Source organism: Coregonus clupeaformis, unplaced genomic scaffold (genome assembly GCF_020615455.1).
Source record: "Coregonus clupeaformis isolate EN_2021a unplaced genomic scaffold, ASM2061545v1 scaf1178, whole genome shotgun sequence".
In the NCBI taxonomy this organism is placed as follows: Eukaryota; Metazoa; Chordata; class Actinopteri; order Salmoniformes; family Salmonidae; genus Coregonus; species Coregonus clupeaformis.
This window is the reverse complement of record NW_025534632.1, coordinates 46,822-63,954: the sequence shown is the minus strand read 5'-3', so window position 1 is coordinate 63,954 and position 17,133 is coordinate 46,822.

The window sequence follows — 17,133 nt, the reverse complement described above, 5'->3', positions numbered from 1 at the left end:
GTGTTCCCACTCTGCTCTGCTATATAGTGATATAGTGATGGGGGATATTTTCGTATAGAGAGTCCCCACTGAGACCTGAGGTAGAAGAATGAAGGTGGGGCAGGTTGCTCCATGGATGGAGAGACAGAGGGAGATGGAGGGAGAGACAGAGGGAGATGGAGGGAGAGACAGAGGGAGATGGAGGGAGAGAGAGGGAGATGGAGGGAGAGACAGAGGGAGATGGAGGGAGACAGAGGGAGATGGAGGGAGAGACAGAGGGAGATGGAGGGAGAGACAGAGGGAGATGGAGGGAGAGACAGAGGGAGATGGAGGGAGAGACAGAGGGAGATGGAGGGAGAGACAGAGGGAGATGGAGGGAGAGACAGAAGGAGATGGAGGGAGAGACAGAGGGAGATGGAGGGAGAGACAGAGGGAGATGGAGGGAGAGACAGAGGGAGATGGAGGGAGAGACAGAGGGAGATGGAGGGAGACAGAGGAAGATGGAGGGAGAGACAGAGGGAGATGGAGGGAGAGACAGAGGGAGATGGAGGGAGAGAGAGGGAGATGGAGGGAGAGACAGAGGGAGATGGAGGGAGAGAGAGGGAGATGGAGGGAGAGACAGAGGGAGATGGAGGGAGAGACAGAGGGAGATGGAGGGAGAGACAGAGGGAGATGGAGGGAGAGACAGAGGGAGATGGAGGGAGAGACAGAGGGAGATGGAGGGAGAGAGAGGGAGATGGAGGGAGAGACAGAAGGAGATGGATGGAGAGACAGAGGGAGATGGAGGGAGAGACAGAGGCAGATGGAGGGAGAGACAGAGGGAGATGGAGGGAGAGACAGAAGGAGATGGATGGAGAGACAGAGGGAGATGGAGGGAGAGACAGAGGGAGATGGAGGGAGAGACAGAGAGTCGTTCTGGGCTGAGATTAGCATGCCACGCGTTCAATTGTTACTTCTCCAGGGGAGGTGTGAAAAAGCACTACAAAGCCATGTCAAAATTAAAGCCTCACCTCATTTTCCTCTACAGCTCGGTGCGCTGCTGAATTAGGGAGCGACTGTCATGACAAGGGTCCCAGGACATCTGTGTCTCTCCTCCCTCTCTCCCTCTCTCCCTCTCTCCCTCTCTCCCTCTCTCCACTACTACGATAGGCCTCAGTATGACACTCTTCACTGTGAACTGCCGAACTCCAGTAGAGTGATAATGGCACTCTGTTCTGTGGAGAAAAGTAGCACTTGCTTTGGCCGACGCTCTTTAAAGCGTACCTTTGTGCTGTATGACTTTAAGACTGGCATGAAAAAAGAATGAAGCTCTCTTTTTCTCCCCTCAAAAGCTTCCCTTTCAGTTGATTTCTTAAGCATGCTGCTTCTCTATCGGGTGGTTTGACATCAATCCGTCAGCCCGTCTTAACCTGACATTGTGTACCTTTCCCCCTCCCTGGGGTGCAATGCTTTAACACTGAAGAAAGATGGAGGGGAACTTTTGTGAGAGGAGTGTACTTTTTTATTCTATAAATTTTCTCAATGTTTATATTCAAATAACTTTCTGGTTTCTGGTATGGAATCATCATATTGAATAGGTTTTTTGGAATATGAAACACAGCAAACTTAACGCGACAAACTTTATGATTAAAAGTAGTGAAATACAGTTGAACTCCACTAACACCCGTACACCATAGTCTTTGTAGGTTGTCTGTCTATATGTGTCAATCAGAGATGCGACATTCTGCAGACTTACCCATGTCTCCTTGTTCTTCTTCCTATCCACCTCCAGTAAATAACAAAGGCAACGCTGTGCTCAGTATTGATGGACATCACAGATGAAAACAAGGAGAAGAGGAGAACTAGCTTTAAGAAAACAGCAGGAGAAGAAGAGAAGGAGTCCCTCTACTGAGGCTGGTGAGGAAAGACGGGAGGCGTGCGTGCGGAGTGGTGTCGCGGCGGCGGCGGTGTCAAAACCAGCCACAAGCGCGACAGACGGAGTGAGACAGTTTCCACCAGGGACCACCTTTACCGGGTAGAAGACAAAGAGAACAAGAGAAAAAAGAGAGAGAAAGCATCCTGTTATTATAACACATTTTATTTTTCTATACTTTTGTGATTTACAACTTGTGACTTACAAGTAAAAAGTGTGTATAAAACAGTATATATGTACAAATATGTTTTTATGTTTTTGCTAAGGGAGACGAACAGTTGGCCCTCGATGCTGATTCTGTGGTATGCAGGGAGGAGAGGGAGAGTCCTGCTCCTCTCTACGCCACACCACTCCTGTCACTGACAGACAAGAGGGGGTGATATATATATATATACAGTAATGTTACTGTGGCAGGCTAGGAGGGTTCAGCATCTGGGCAGAAGCATTGTATTACAGGTCCACTTTCTGTGGGTCGGAGTCAATGGTTAACTTCCAGCTGGAGGTCTCTATGGTTACACTTCCTGTGCGCGGTCCTTTCGTGGTCTCACTGGTCCGCTTCCTTCCTTGCGCTGGTGCCACTGTTCCACTGTTCCACTTCCTGTTGCAGTATCACTGGCCAGCTTCCTATGGGCAGTAACCGCTGTTCTCTACTTCCCTGTGGATACTGTCGTCATGACTCCACTTCCTCCTGGCAGCACCACTGGTCCACTCTCCATGGGCAGTACTGTCACTGGTCTACTTGTCTGTGGGTTTGCCAGTAGAGAAATTAGATAAGTTCCTCCCCCAGCTCCCTTTCCTCTCCAAGCCCCAGCAGAGGTCTCTGATTCATGGCGAGAGAAAGAGAGAGAGAGAGTTTGATGCGTTAGTCCCTGACTTTCCTCACCTGCCAGGGTCAAAGCCCAAGCCTTTGTGTTGCTCTATCTGCACCAGTGGACAAAGTATCTCAAACAGACAGACCAACAAGCCAGGGTGCATTTAACTAACGATGCACGTTTCCAGAGAAGATAAATACTCATCAATGTCCATGTAACAATTGAATTATAATCGAAAAATCTAATTGTAATACATCAGCAGGTGCATAACCAAAACACAAGCCTAAGGCATATGGACTATGTCGCTTGATAAACATTATAGAACTAGTTCCCATCCAATGGTAATAAAGGAATGAGGGCTGAAACATGTCAATTACAATGTTGTTTTGTCAGTGTATTCTGAGAATATTTATTTGTGTGATTTGCAGCACTGAAAACTTTTAAAGAAGAAAAAAATGTTTTAATTTATTGAAGCAACCTTACTTTATATCAGGAGAGTCAATGTAAACATGTGTTTAAACAAGAATGTTGGTTCAGTTCTTGAATGTATTTTAATGTCTAGGGTGTCCAACAAGTATGTATTCTTTTTCTGTATGTAAATATATATATATATATATATATATACATATCTATTATATGGGCTGTGGTGGTGGTGTCAGGGAGTAGAGGGGGTAGATAAGGGGCATCCTCCTACAAGCTATATCCCTGATATACTGTAACATGTGATCATGTGTTATATGATTGAAAGGGTGATGGTGATAGTGTGAACTGATCTTCCCCTCCCCCTGCACTTAAAGAGATTGGAACAGGATCTGAAGCACTTACAAATTCGTAACATGCTGTATGAATTGGAATTCATAACATATCATGCTATTTGTTTTTGCAAGACAAAATGGATGACGTTGTACACAATTGTGCACAGTTTTCGGGGACCGAAAAAACATACTGGCTGAAATTATACGAAACCTTTATAGTGCATCTTTAAACAAACACACATATGAACACACACTCAAATACTGAGAATCACACACACACACTCTCATATATACACACATGTTTTGGCCCAGAAATATGCTACAGACCTGCTTAACAACTTGCTGATTGCCAACAGATAGCTAGTGCTCCAGATAGTCATACACAACAGATAGCTAGTGCTCCAGATAGTCATACACAACAGATAGCTAGTGCTCCAGATAGTCATACACAACAGATAGCTAGTGCTCCAGATAGTCATACACAACAGATAGCTAGTGCTCCAGATAGTCATACACAACTACTCTGGCCCTGCAGGGCCTCAACTACCTTCTCTCAGCTATATGACAGACACCCTTATTGAAATAATATTTATATTAATCATCACATTAAGTAACAGGTCCTGTTGAGGAAGGCGATGATCATAAGCAGGTTTAGTGTATAGACGTAGGTTTGATTATGAGAGTTACATAGTGTATATGGCTAACTAACTCCCAGTCAGTTTCAGGTGAAATGCAGTGAAATTCAGGCAGTAGGCCACCCTCCTGATCCCTGTGTAGGCTGTAAGTACCAGTCCTTATCTTCCTGAGCCCTGAGCACAATGGCTTGAGCTGTGACATGAGCAGGATATCCCTCTGAGAGAGAGTTACTACTGTACTACCCCCTCCCGTTCTACTGTGTGAGTCTACCGCCCCTTTTGTATTCCTGACCCTAATGTACATAATATACCCCCTCCCCTCTGACTCCCAAAATCTTGTATTTTGTTCTATAATGACACATTTATTTATAAGGATTTTTTAAATATATCTCTTTCTCCTTTTTGTAAATGTTCCAGTTAAATGAAGTTTAAAAATGTTAAAAAATTAAATGGATATATTGAAAGGTAAAAGTCTCTAAAAGTCCCCTCTCCTCTGGCTCTGTACTCTAAACTTTGTGTTTCTTTTTTTCTCTTTCTGTATGCTTCTCTTATGTGCTTCAGATGAAGAGTTCTATTTATTATGACATTAACGTTATTATAATTATGACTAATTATTAATATTATCATCATCCTCATCATCATCATTATTATCATTAATAAACTTGTCTACTTCAACCAAAAGGTGGTGTCTTTTTGGCCTGAGTGTTACAGTGTAGAGGAAGATGAGCTACTGTAGCAGTGTGTGTAGAATCCTTAAAGACAGAACATCCCTTGATGGGACATCATAATGACACTGAGAGCTGGGGGAGATGTGCCAGGTGGAAGGGGGGCGGGGCACAACTCCTAAGCCCATTTGTCTTACCCCGCCCCCTCGGGGGATGTAAGATGGAATACACCTGTCTGTCGCCAAGGCGACCATTTACCTAAGAGGAGAAAACACACTATTCAGTCCCCATGCAAACTCAAAACTGCAAAAATACATTGAAATGTTCTTACAGCAAAAGAGAAGAGAAAAATCACTGCATGCGCTTCAAGGCAAAGGGTTGCTTTTACAATTTCATGTTTTGTTACATTGTATATGTATTTTGAGACAGTGCTACTGAAGTAATTAGAGGAAACTTGAAAGAAAGCAAATTATCCCTTTTCCAAACACAAACTTATTAGGAAAAATGTAGTACAGTTATCATAAGTACAACAGATTTGGGGTATTTGGAAAGAAACATTGTCCAGCTCAAGACAGTCATGTAAATCACAATAATAAGGCACAGGTTTCTAAATGTCTTTTTTAAAACTGGCTCATGATATATCAATGCAGACTCAGTCATTGAGATTCTTCCACAAGAGGGCAGACATTTTTTACACCTATAAGCCATGTAAGTGCTATTGCCGCGTTCACGTGCTAGTCGGCACTAGGAAACTCAAACATTTCCGACTTGCTAACTGGTTGTATACCGAACAAAAATATAAACGCAACATGGAAAGTGTTGGTCCCACGTTTCATGAGCTGAAATAAAATACATTTCCATACACACAAAAATATTATTTCTCTCACATTTGCACAAATTTGTTTACATCCCTGTTAGTGAGCAGTTCTCCTTTGCCAAAATAATCCATCCACCTGACACATGTGGCATATCAAGATGCTGATTAAACAGCATGATCATTACACATGTGCATCTTATGCTGGAGACAATAAAAGGCCACTCTAAAATGTGCAACACAATGCCACAGATGTCTCAGGTTTTGAGGGAGTGTGGAATTGGCAATGCTGACTGCAGGAATGTCCCCCAGAGCTGTTGCCAGATAATTTAATGTTAATTTCTCTACCATAAGCCACCTCCAACATCATTTTAGAGAATTTGGCAGTACGTCCAATCGGCCTCACAACCGCAGACCACGTGTAACCACGCCAGCCCAGGACCTCCACATCCGGCTTCTTCACCTGCGGAATTGTCTGAGACCAGTCACCCAGACAGCTGATGAAACTGAGGAGTATTTCTGTCTGTAATAAAGCCCTTTTGTGGGTAAAAACTCATTCTGATTGTCTGGGCCTGGCTCCCCAGTAGATGGACCTGGCTCCCAAGTGGGTGAGCCTATGCCCTCCCAGGCCCACCCATGGCTGCGCCCCTGCCCAGTCATGTGAAATCCATAGATTAGGGACTAATTAATTTATTTCAATTTACTGATTTCCTTATATGAACTGTAACTCAGTAAAATCGTTGAAATTATTGCATGTTGCGTTTATATTTTTATACACGTGCAACGTTCAACCAGTTAGCAAGTCGAACATTTCTGAGTTTCGACTAGCACGTGAACGGCACATATATGCTTCCATTTATTATGGTGAGGGGATCTACAAGTAACTGACAAAATAAAGAAAGCACTTGAGTTAATGAAGGATACAACGTATATTGAAAGCAGGTGCTTCCACACAGGTGTGGTTCCTGAGTTAATTAAGCAATTAAAACATCCTATCATGCTTAGGGTCATGTATAAAAATGCCCAGTTGCACATTATTCTGGCTACCATGGCTAGAAGAAGTGTGTGTGTGTGTGTGTGTGTGTGTGTGTGTGTGTGTGTGTGTGTGTGTGTGTGTGTGTGTGTGTGTGTGTGTGTGTGTGTGTGTGTCTCAGTCACCAGATCTCAAACCAATTGAATACTTATGGGAGATTCGGGAGCGCTGCCTGAGACAGCGTTTTCCACCACCATCAACAAAACACCAAATGATGCAATTTCTCGTGGAAGAATGGTGTCGCATCCCTCCAATAGAGTTTCAGACACTTGTAGAATCTATGCCAAGGCGCATTGCAGCTGTTCTGGTGGCTCGTGGTGGCCCATCGCCCTATTATTTAGGTGTTTCCTTTATTTTGGCAATTACCTGTATATATCATGAATATGTAGTTTAGAAGAACAGGAAGGGGAAACGCATGTATGCTTATTAGGTGAAGTTTGGATGACATCGTGTGGCCAAAAAACATTATCTTTTTATAGATATTCTATCGTCAATTTGGGTTTATATTGTATTAATTTAGCAGTATCTTTAGATTAAATTGGTTTGTAAAATAGGGATCAGAAAGGATCAGAGCCATGTTTTGTGAAGGTAAATGTGATGTAATGGTTTGTCCATCCACTCTACAGATTGTAATATCAAGGTAACCCCACTTGGTGGCACCATAGCTTCACATAGGTTACATTACCTTAGCCTACAAGAGCCACTACGTGTTAGCATCACTTAGCTATATAATGTAATTACATTTTTTATTACTTGTTTCCAATTAGGCCTATACATCCCTTAATACAATAGGCTCCCCCATCACCCACCATGCATACCTTTTATCTGAAATATTGTCTTTGGGCTTTGTTCAAACATCCCGTGGTTGATTAAGGTCAAGCGAGAAGATAAAAAACGATAAAAGCCTCTGTTGGACTAAAATATAATCTATCACCTCGACCACAGGAAATGACCATAATCACACAATTATGAAGCAATGAGGCACTTTGGCTTTATGGGGAGGGTGCTTTGCTAAAATGGCCCACGTAAAAGCCCATCTGAACAAATGGGCCCTCGGATTTGAGCCAAACCGGGGGCTAAAAGACCCTATACATCAAGCCGTGGCATATATAACAAAGAGCAGCAGCCTCCAGTGCCTGATAGAAGGGCAAGGCTGCCTGAGGTGCTGCATGCTGGAGAAATTGAACACTGTAGGATTAGATATGGAGATTTGCTGAAAAGATTTCAATACTTTCCAACCTTTCCCTTCCCATCTAGGACCCTTGAGATTCTATAAGATTTTGAACAGTTAACTTGTTAATTAACATGTAGGTAACAAGTAGGTAACTAATCATGCCTATATTTACTGTAACATTAACAAAGGCATTAACAAACTCTTTATTAAAGAGGGACAATTTTAAGTCTTTAAATAATAATATAATAAGCCATATAAAACATCTACAAATACAAATACTTAAAATTGTACCTCTTTAATAAAGAGTTATAATCAACTTTGATATAAAAAAATAGATATTATCTAATGAACAACAAATCTTTAGCTTTAATAGAGTTTAAATTAAAGCGGTTAGGTTCCTCTGGTAATCATGCTTTCAGTACACTATTGCATTTTGTAATACTGAATGACCACATGTGCTATTTTTGATTGGACCGTGACACTCAACGTGAAATATCAGGTTTGTATCTATTCAAAGCCCTTTATTGTAAACCATAGACCATATCACATGTTAGTAGGGCCTGCAGAACACTCTGCGTTTATGCTTACAGGACTACTGCGTTTATGCTTACAGGGACAAATCAACCAGTGTAAAGGCCATTTTTAATGGAGGCTGGGTCCCTCCAGGACCAATCCCATGGAGCGATGGTGAATATATGTATTGATCTGCCTTAAACCCAGTTGATGTGAACATGGTGTGAACAGAGACAACAATGAAACACTATTAATATACACTGCTCAAAAAAATAAAGGGAACACTAAAATAACACATCCTAGATCTGAATGAATGAAATAATCTTATTAAATACTTTTTTCTTTACATAGTTGAATGTGCTGACAACAAAATCACACAAAAATTATCAATGGAAATCAAATGTATCAACCCATGGAGGTCTGGATTTGGAGTCACCCTCAAAATTAAAGTGGAAAACCACACTACAGGCTGATCCAACTTTGATGTAATGTCCTTAAAACAAGTCAAAATGAGGCTCAGTAGTGTGTGTGGCCTCCACGTGCCTGTATGACCTCCCTACAACGCCTGGGCATGCTCCTGATGAGGTGGCGGATGGTCTCCTGAGGGATCTCCTCCCAGACCTGGACTAAAGCATCCTCCAACTCCTGGACAGTCTGTGGTGCAACGTGGCGTTGGTGGATGGAGCGAGACATGATGTCCCAGATGTGCTCAATTGGATTCAGGTCTGGGGAACGGGCGGGCCAGTCCATAGCATCAATGCCTTCCTCTTGCAGGAACTGCTGACACACTCCAGCCACATGAGGTCTAGCATTGTCTTGCATTAGGAGGAACCCAGGGCCAATCGCACCAGCATATGGTCTCACAAGGGGTCTGAGGATCTCATCTCGGTACCTAATGGCAGTCAGGCTACCTCTGGCGAGCACATGGAGGGCTGTGCGGCCCCCCAAAGAAATGCCACCCCACACCATGACTGACCCACCGCCAAACCAGTCATGCTGGAGGATGTTGCAGGCAGCAGAACGTTCTCCACGGCGTCTCCAGACTCTGTCACGTCTGTCACCTGCTCAGTGTGAACCTGCTTTCATCTGTGAAGAGCACAAGGCGCCAGTGGCGAATTTGCCAATCTTGGTGTTCTCTGGCAAATGCCAAACGTCCTGCACGGTGTTTGGCTGTAAGCACAACCCCCACCTGTGGACGTCGGGCCCTCATACTACCCTCATGGAGTCTGTTTCTGACCGTTTGAGCAGACACATGCACATTTGTGGCCTGCTGGAGGTCATTTTGCAGGGCTCTGGCAGTGCTCCTCCTGCTCCTCCTTCCACAAAGGAGGTAGCAGTCCTGCTGCTGGGTTGTTGCCCTCCTACGGCCTCCTCCACGTCTCCTGATGTACTGGCCTGTCTCCTGGTAGCGCCTCCATGCTCTGGACACTACGCTGACAGACACAGCAAACCTTCTTGCCACAGCTCGCATTGATGTGCCATCCTGGATGAGCTGCACTACCTGAGCCACTTGTGTGGGTTGTAGACTCCGTCTCATGCTACCACTAGAGTGAAAGCACCACCAGCATTCAAAAGTGACCAAAACATCAGCCAGGAAGCATAGGAACTGAGAAGTGGTCTGTGGTCACCACCTGCAAAACCAGTCCTTTATTGGGGGTGTCTTGCTAATTGCCTATAATTTCCACCTGTTTTCTATTCCATTTGCACAACAGCATGTGAAATATATTGTCAATCAGTGTTGCTTCCTAAGTGGACAGTTTGATTTCACAGAAGTGTGATTGACTTGGAGTTACATGGTGTTGTTTAAGTGTTCCCTTTATTTTTTTGAGCAGTGTATTAATTGATCATTCACATATCAGTGTGCAGTGTGTGCCTGATGTCAGTAGGATTTCATAGACCAAGCCTTGTTACAACCTTTTCATTGCTTTAACTGATGTGTGAATACTAGCCAGCCTTGCACAGCTATATTTGTAGTCAGTGTTTTTGTGGACAGATGAGCTGCATTGCTCTGTACTGTACCTGTGGTCCTGTGGCCCTATGGCCAAGGCTCAGAGAGAGAGAAGGGGGTGGGACCAGCAGGCTGGGTGTCTGGAGCAGTAGACACTTCATCCATCAGCTCACCACTCAGCCATCTGGTCTAGACACTGCTGCTGCTGTTGGTGCTGCTACAGTATGGATGTAGCCTCACATCTCTACCTGGCTGGAAGTCCTTTTGAGTTTAGCACAGGATGTAATGATGTATAGCACACAACTTGATACACCTACCACATAGGGACGAGTGGTGAATAACAAGGATATTCAAACTAAATGTAAGGTGTGAATGGTCACCCTTGTTGCATGTTTGGATTTTTGTCTGGAAAATGGCTCTGTGCACTATGCGTTGAGACTACTTCTCCAGGAGAAGGCATCATATCCCTCTCTAAACTCACCTCATCAGCAGTTGTTGTTCTAGGTCAGGGGTATTCAACTCTTACCCTACGAGGTCCGGAGCCTGCTGGTTTTCTGTTCTACCTGATAAATAATTGCACCCACCTGGTGTCCCAGGTCTAAATCAGTCCCTGATTAGAGGGGAACAATGAAATGCAGTGGAACTGGCCTTGAAGTCCAGTTGAGTTTGATGGCTCTAGGTGAATGATTAGCACAGACACAATCAGGAAAGAAGAGGTATCGGGATAATCATTTTTGTAAATTACACAGAAAAGCATGCAGCAACTGTGATGTCAGACGATTTGCCAAGTCCCAATACTCAGCACTTGACCCACTCTTATCTCATGGGTCTGTCTGCTCAGTGTCATGCTTGGGTCCCTGCTGCTCTGTAGCAAGAAATCCCTCTGCTTCTCCCTGACTGTAATGTCATGCTTTAGGGTTTTAATCTACTGAGACTGTGATCCAATCATGCATACACAATAAAAGACCAAGCCAAAGCAACTACGTGCACCCTCAGGCTCCTTTGAAGTAACATGTTTGTCATTGTGTGACGTTGACATAAGTGAAATATATGTATGTGCCAAGAGAATCTGCAGGCCCTTTGCCAAATGTATCCACAGCCTGGGTGTGAGCCGGCACGTGTCACCTCCAATAGGGAAGTATAGAGCCGGTGAGAGATAAAGATGGCTTTAAGGGATGTTTGATTGAATTTGACCCACAGAGTGCATACAAATGACATGATTGATTGTCCTGCACCACTCTTTAACACGCAGCGCTGCAAGCCGGGATGAAACACTACCTGTATTTTGTTGTCTCTGGTCCAGCCACGTCAGCAAACTGCCCCACACCCTTCAGACGTGAACTACAAAGGCAAGAAGAAAGAGTGGCCAAGCCACACTCCAGCTGAACGGCTTAATATGATTTGGCCTTAATACCCATTACAACATTACAAAGGTGCTGTCGTTAGCAGCACGATTCAGCGTCGTTGAAATCCACCCGCCCACCCTCCCTCTACCTATTAGGGGAAATAATGAAAAGACTCCCGCTATAAATGGAAACAAAAGTGCTGGGCTGGACAGAAAATGAGCCTGGTGCCCTGTGCTGCCACAATTTGTGTGATGAGGTGAGCGGTCGGCTGGTGACCCAGAGCTTTATGGGTAGTGTCGGGGTCAGGTGGGAAATTAGGTGCTCCGAGAGGCGTGCATTAGAACACTGCCTGCCTTGGCACAGGACAGCCACTGGACAGAGAGAGAGAGGGAGTGTGAGAGAGGGAGGGAGAAGGAATGAGAGAGAGAGAGAGAGAGAGAGGAGAGAGAGAGAGAGAGAGAGAGAGAGAGAGAGAGAGAGAGAGAGAGAGAGAGAGAGAGAGAGAGAGAGAGAGAGAGGAGGAAGAGAAAGTGTGCTGATGTTAAAGAAAATCGGGCCGCAATGTCAATGTGAGGAGTGTAATGCCATGTCTCTGGCATGGTGCCCCTGGTTCATGAGTGGCTGATGAGGGATTGAACAGGAGAACGTGTTACTGGGAGTGATGGAGGGCTCTGTGATAACCCCTATCCTCTCTCCTCCTTTCCTCCTCTCCTGGGCTGCAGAACAGACAGGACGAGGTCACTCCTTGAAGGAGAGCTGGAGTAGAGGGAATTGCAGACTTTGAAGCGATTGGAAAACAGAGTTTACCAGACGTTTAGTGTTTTGGCCACGTAATCAAGGGTCAGTAAATAATATAAGCCAAGCAATCTGCTAGCGTCAGTCTGGATGCTGCCTTGGCTCAGTACAGGGAGATATATGGCCCAGCTGCTTATGCTGCTAACAAAATGAGGGTGAGGGTACAGATTCAATTTGCACCGCCTAACAAAATGTCCAGAACTGTTTCCTTCTTCCCAACACCCCCCACTCCCTCTCCCCTTCTCTCTCTCTCTCTCTCTCTCTCTCTCTCTCTCTCTCTCTCTCTCTCTCTCTCTCTCTCTCTCTCTCTCTCTCTCTCTCTCTCTCTCTTCCTCTCTACCCACAGTGCCAAGCAGCTCAGGATTAGAGCTGGCACTGGTGTCCATCTGCACACCGGATTTGGAGTGTGGCTTCGCTGCGACCCGTCTGTTGTCCGGTGCCTCTGGAGGACAGGAGAGAGAGAGCGGCCGGAGAGAGAGAGAGCCTGGCGCCAGGAAAAAGGCTCTCCAAAATGATCACGTCCAAAGCCTATCTTACCATATTATCTTCCAGTCTAGAGCTATAATTTGCAGTATGAAAATGTATGCACTCACTAACTGTAAGTCGCTCTGGATAAGAGCGTCTGCTAAATGACTCAAATATAAATGTAAATAATGTAGACCCATATCTGTGCTGAAATCAGATTCAAATGGCATTGTCAGTAATTGTATGAATATGTTGTCCATAGACTGATTTGTGGTACAGACATTGTTAGTTACCGCTCCATCATTGCAGTCAATTTACTGAGGTGAGTAATATGTACGATTCTGTCTCTGAGCTGTAGGCAGTTTAAAGGCCCTCTGTTCCAGCTAAATCCATTTTTATTCACCCTGTGGATTACATCACTGGCTTGGCACTTCCTCCTGCATCTCATCTGAGCCAAGCACTGGCCAGGTGGAGCGCTAGGGCCACTCTTATAGGAGTCTGAAGGGATAGGCCAACGTTCTGACTTGACCTTTTTGTTTTTAGACTATCTACTTTATTTACTCCAGTTTATATCCTGTGTACCAAATTTGTTCAGTTGCTGAAGGGATGGTTCAGTGTTGCATTCTCCCTGCTGGCCTTTAGAGGACGCTGACACATTGGTGTTGAGACAAGGCGCCCAGACTGGTGCTGAGGATACACTTCTCAGTCTCGGCATGTGTGTGAAGTCATAGGAACACCACAGCACTCAGACACAGTCAGTGTGACAGGCAGGTGCTAACAAGTGATGGTCCCCTACAGAGAGTGTCCTCAATGAAATCCATGCATGACAGACAGGACACCTTCATAATACTGTACATGGTGCAGGGATGGCATGCTAACTATGCTACTTTGTTCTTCACTGCATTTACTATAGTAACAACATTGTAACACATTTGTATTAACATTGGATGCATATACAGTGGGGAAAAAAAGTATTTAGTCAGCCACCAATTGTGCATGTTCTCCCACTTAAAAAGATGAGAGAGGCCTGTAATTTTCATCATAGGTACACGTCAAATATGACAGACAAAATGAGGAAAAAATTTCCAGAAAATCACATTGTAGGATTCTTTATGAATTTATTTGCAAATTATGGTGGAAAATAAGTATTTGGTCAATAACAAAAGTTTCTCAATACTTTGTTATATACCCTTTGTTGGCAATGACACAGGTCAAACTTTTTCTGTAAGTCTTCACAAGGTTTTCACACACTGTTGCTGGTATTTTGGCCCATTCCTCCATGCAGATCTCCTCTAGAGCAGTGATGTTTTGGGGCTGTCGCTGGGCAACTCCCTCCAAAGATTTTCTATGGGGTTGAGATCTGGGGACTGGCTAGGCCACTCCAGGACCTTGAAATGCTTCTTACGAAGCCACTCCTTCGTTGCCCGGGCGGTGTGTTTCGGATCATTGTCATGCTGAAAGACCCAGCCACGTTTCATCTTCAATGCCCTTGCTGATGGAAGGAGGTTTTCACTCAAAATCTCACGATACATGGCCCCATTCATTCTTTCCTTTACACGGATCAGTCGTCATGGTCCCTTTGCAGAAAAACAGCCCCAAAGCATGATGTTTCCACCCCCATGCTTCACAGTAGGTATGGTGTTCTTTGGATACAACTCAGCATTCTTTGTCCTCCAAACACGACGAGTTGAGTTTTTACCAAAAAGTTCTATTTTGGTTTCATCTGACCATATGACATTCTCCCAATCCTCTTCTGAATCATCCAAATGCACTCTAGCAAACTTCAGACGGGCCTGGACATAAGCAGGGGGACACAGCTGGCACTGCAGGATTTGAGTCCCTGGCGGCGTAGTGTGTTACTGATGGTAGGCTTTGTTACTTTGGTCCCAGCTCTCTGCAGGTCATTCACTAGGACCCCCGTGTGGTTCTGGGATTTTTGCTCACCGTTCTTGTGATCATTTTGACCCCACGGGGTGAGATCTTGCGTGGAGCCCCAGATCGAGGGAGATTATCAGTGGTCTTGTATGTCTTCCATTTCCTAATAATTGCTGCTTACCTATTGCAGATTCAGTCTTCCCAGCCTGGTGCAGGTCTAAAATTTTGTTTCTGGTGTCCTTTGACAGCTCTTTGGTCTTGGCCATAGTGGAGTTTGGAGTGTGACTGTTTGAGGTTGTGGACAGGTGTCTTTTATACTGATAACAAGTTCAAACAGGTGCCATTAATACAGGTAACGAGTGGAGGACAGAGGAGCCTCTTAAAGAAGAAGTTACAGGTCTGTGAGAGCCAGAAATCTTGCTTGTTTGTAGGTGACCAAATGCTTATTTTCCACCATTATTTGCAATTAAATTCATAAAAAATCCTACAATGTGATTTTCTGGAAAAAAAAATCTCAATTTGTCTGTCATAGTTGACGTGTACCTATGATGAAAATTACAGGCCTCTCTCATCTTTTTAAGTGGGAGAACTTGCACAATTGGTGGCTGACTAAATACTTTTTTCCCCCACTGTACCTGGATCATATCCATATCCATACACTATCCCTATCTTTGTACATCAGGAATGCATGCTAGCAATGAATAGTAACTTCATATGGGTTTAAGAGTTGTTTACTCTCTCTATCCCTCCTACTGGTTCTCTGCTGTTCTCTGCTGCCCCGATAGCAATTAGTTATGGGAGGAGAACATTTTGATTTCTAATATGAGAATTCCATGTGTGCTTGTTGCCCAGGGAAATATTATAGATGCACACACAGATAGTCCGACTAGAGATAACACCATTTGCACTTGAGGTTGCTATGCTAAGTGGTAAGCTTCTGCTGGAAGTCAAATAGTGAATTGAATTTTGGTATGGGGAAATTAGATTTGTCAGTTTACTCAGCATTGCTTAGTCTGTCTGGACTATTCACAGCATATGCCATATACAGCATCTCACGGGTCTGTGTAACTCATGTCTTGGCTTGGGTCTAAATATCAACAACAACACCAGAAATAACCGCCATTAGAAGGATTATGATGCCAGCAGTCCCTTTATAATTGCATTGTTATCATTGTTGCTTTGATTGTTATAGGATCATACATTCACCAGCACAGTATATATTTATTGGTTAAAAGGGGACAGTGGCTGGTGTGGTTTTGTGCTGTTGTTTACAGTGATTGCATCATCCATCAGTTCAACAGACTTGGACTTGGCTTAGGCCCCTGAGTGCACAGATGCTTAATGACATGACAGGTTATGTCCAGACCCCCAGGACTCCCGGCCCTGGCTGGTGGTGGGAGATGCCAGCAGTGCCAACCTTACCTGTCTCATGAAATCTGCTGGGCAGTACAATGAATACGCCACCAGATTTTCCCTCTGCAGCACTGGACTCAGCTGCAGTACAGCTGCAGGCCCTTCCTTATGATGTAGCGGAACAATGCCCTGTAGTCCCTGGATCTATTGCCTCTCAATGCCATGGCACACCATACCCCCGTGCCCTGAATAATCACCTGTCTACAGCGCTCCCATTCAGAGGGATGAATGGAAAACAGCAGAGGGCTGTGCCTGGAGCATCATCCAAGGAGAGTCTGTATCTCTGTGTCAAGAATTGCTGTTTGGATGGGATGTTTCTTGTTAATGAGAGTTAATCATCTATCAACATTCACAGCACAAACAAATGTACAGACACAACATTTTGGCAAGGGGATGGAATATCCAAGTTGCACCATAAGATTAATGCTTGGGAAAAAGGGTTATGGAAAAGATTAGGGTCTCGATTCAATCTGTATCGCTGAAGTTTACAGTATCGCCGTTTGCCGTGAATGCAGTCTCCGCTAACGCAGGAACATTGTCTTTAAATTTCAATCGCAGTGTAGCGCAGATCTTCAGCACTACGGATTTAATCAAGCCCTAGGGTTAGGTTTGAACTGAGATGTAAACATAAAGCTTGTGTCAGGGTCAGGGTTAGCGTTGAGGCTAGGGTTAGGGTTGAGATGTAACGTGGACATGAAGCTAAGGTTAGGGAACGGATCATCGGATGCATTCAGTGTGAATACAGTGAAACAATTACGCAATTAGACAGTGTGAATACAGTGAAACAGTTATACTAACACTGTAATATAGTGTAGGGATGTTAAGATGATCAATTTGGTTATCATTTTCATCTTTGTGTGTGTGTGTGTTTGTGTGTGTTGGCGAGAGAGAGAGAGAAAGAGAGTGTGAGAGAGAGAGAGAGAGAGAGAGAGAGAGAGAGAGAGAGAGAGAGAGAGAGAGAGAGAGAGAGAGAGAGAGAGAGAGAGAGAGGGGGGGGGA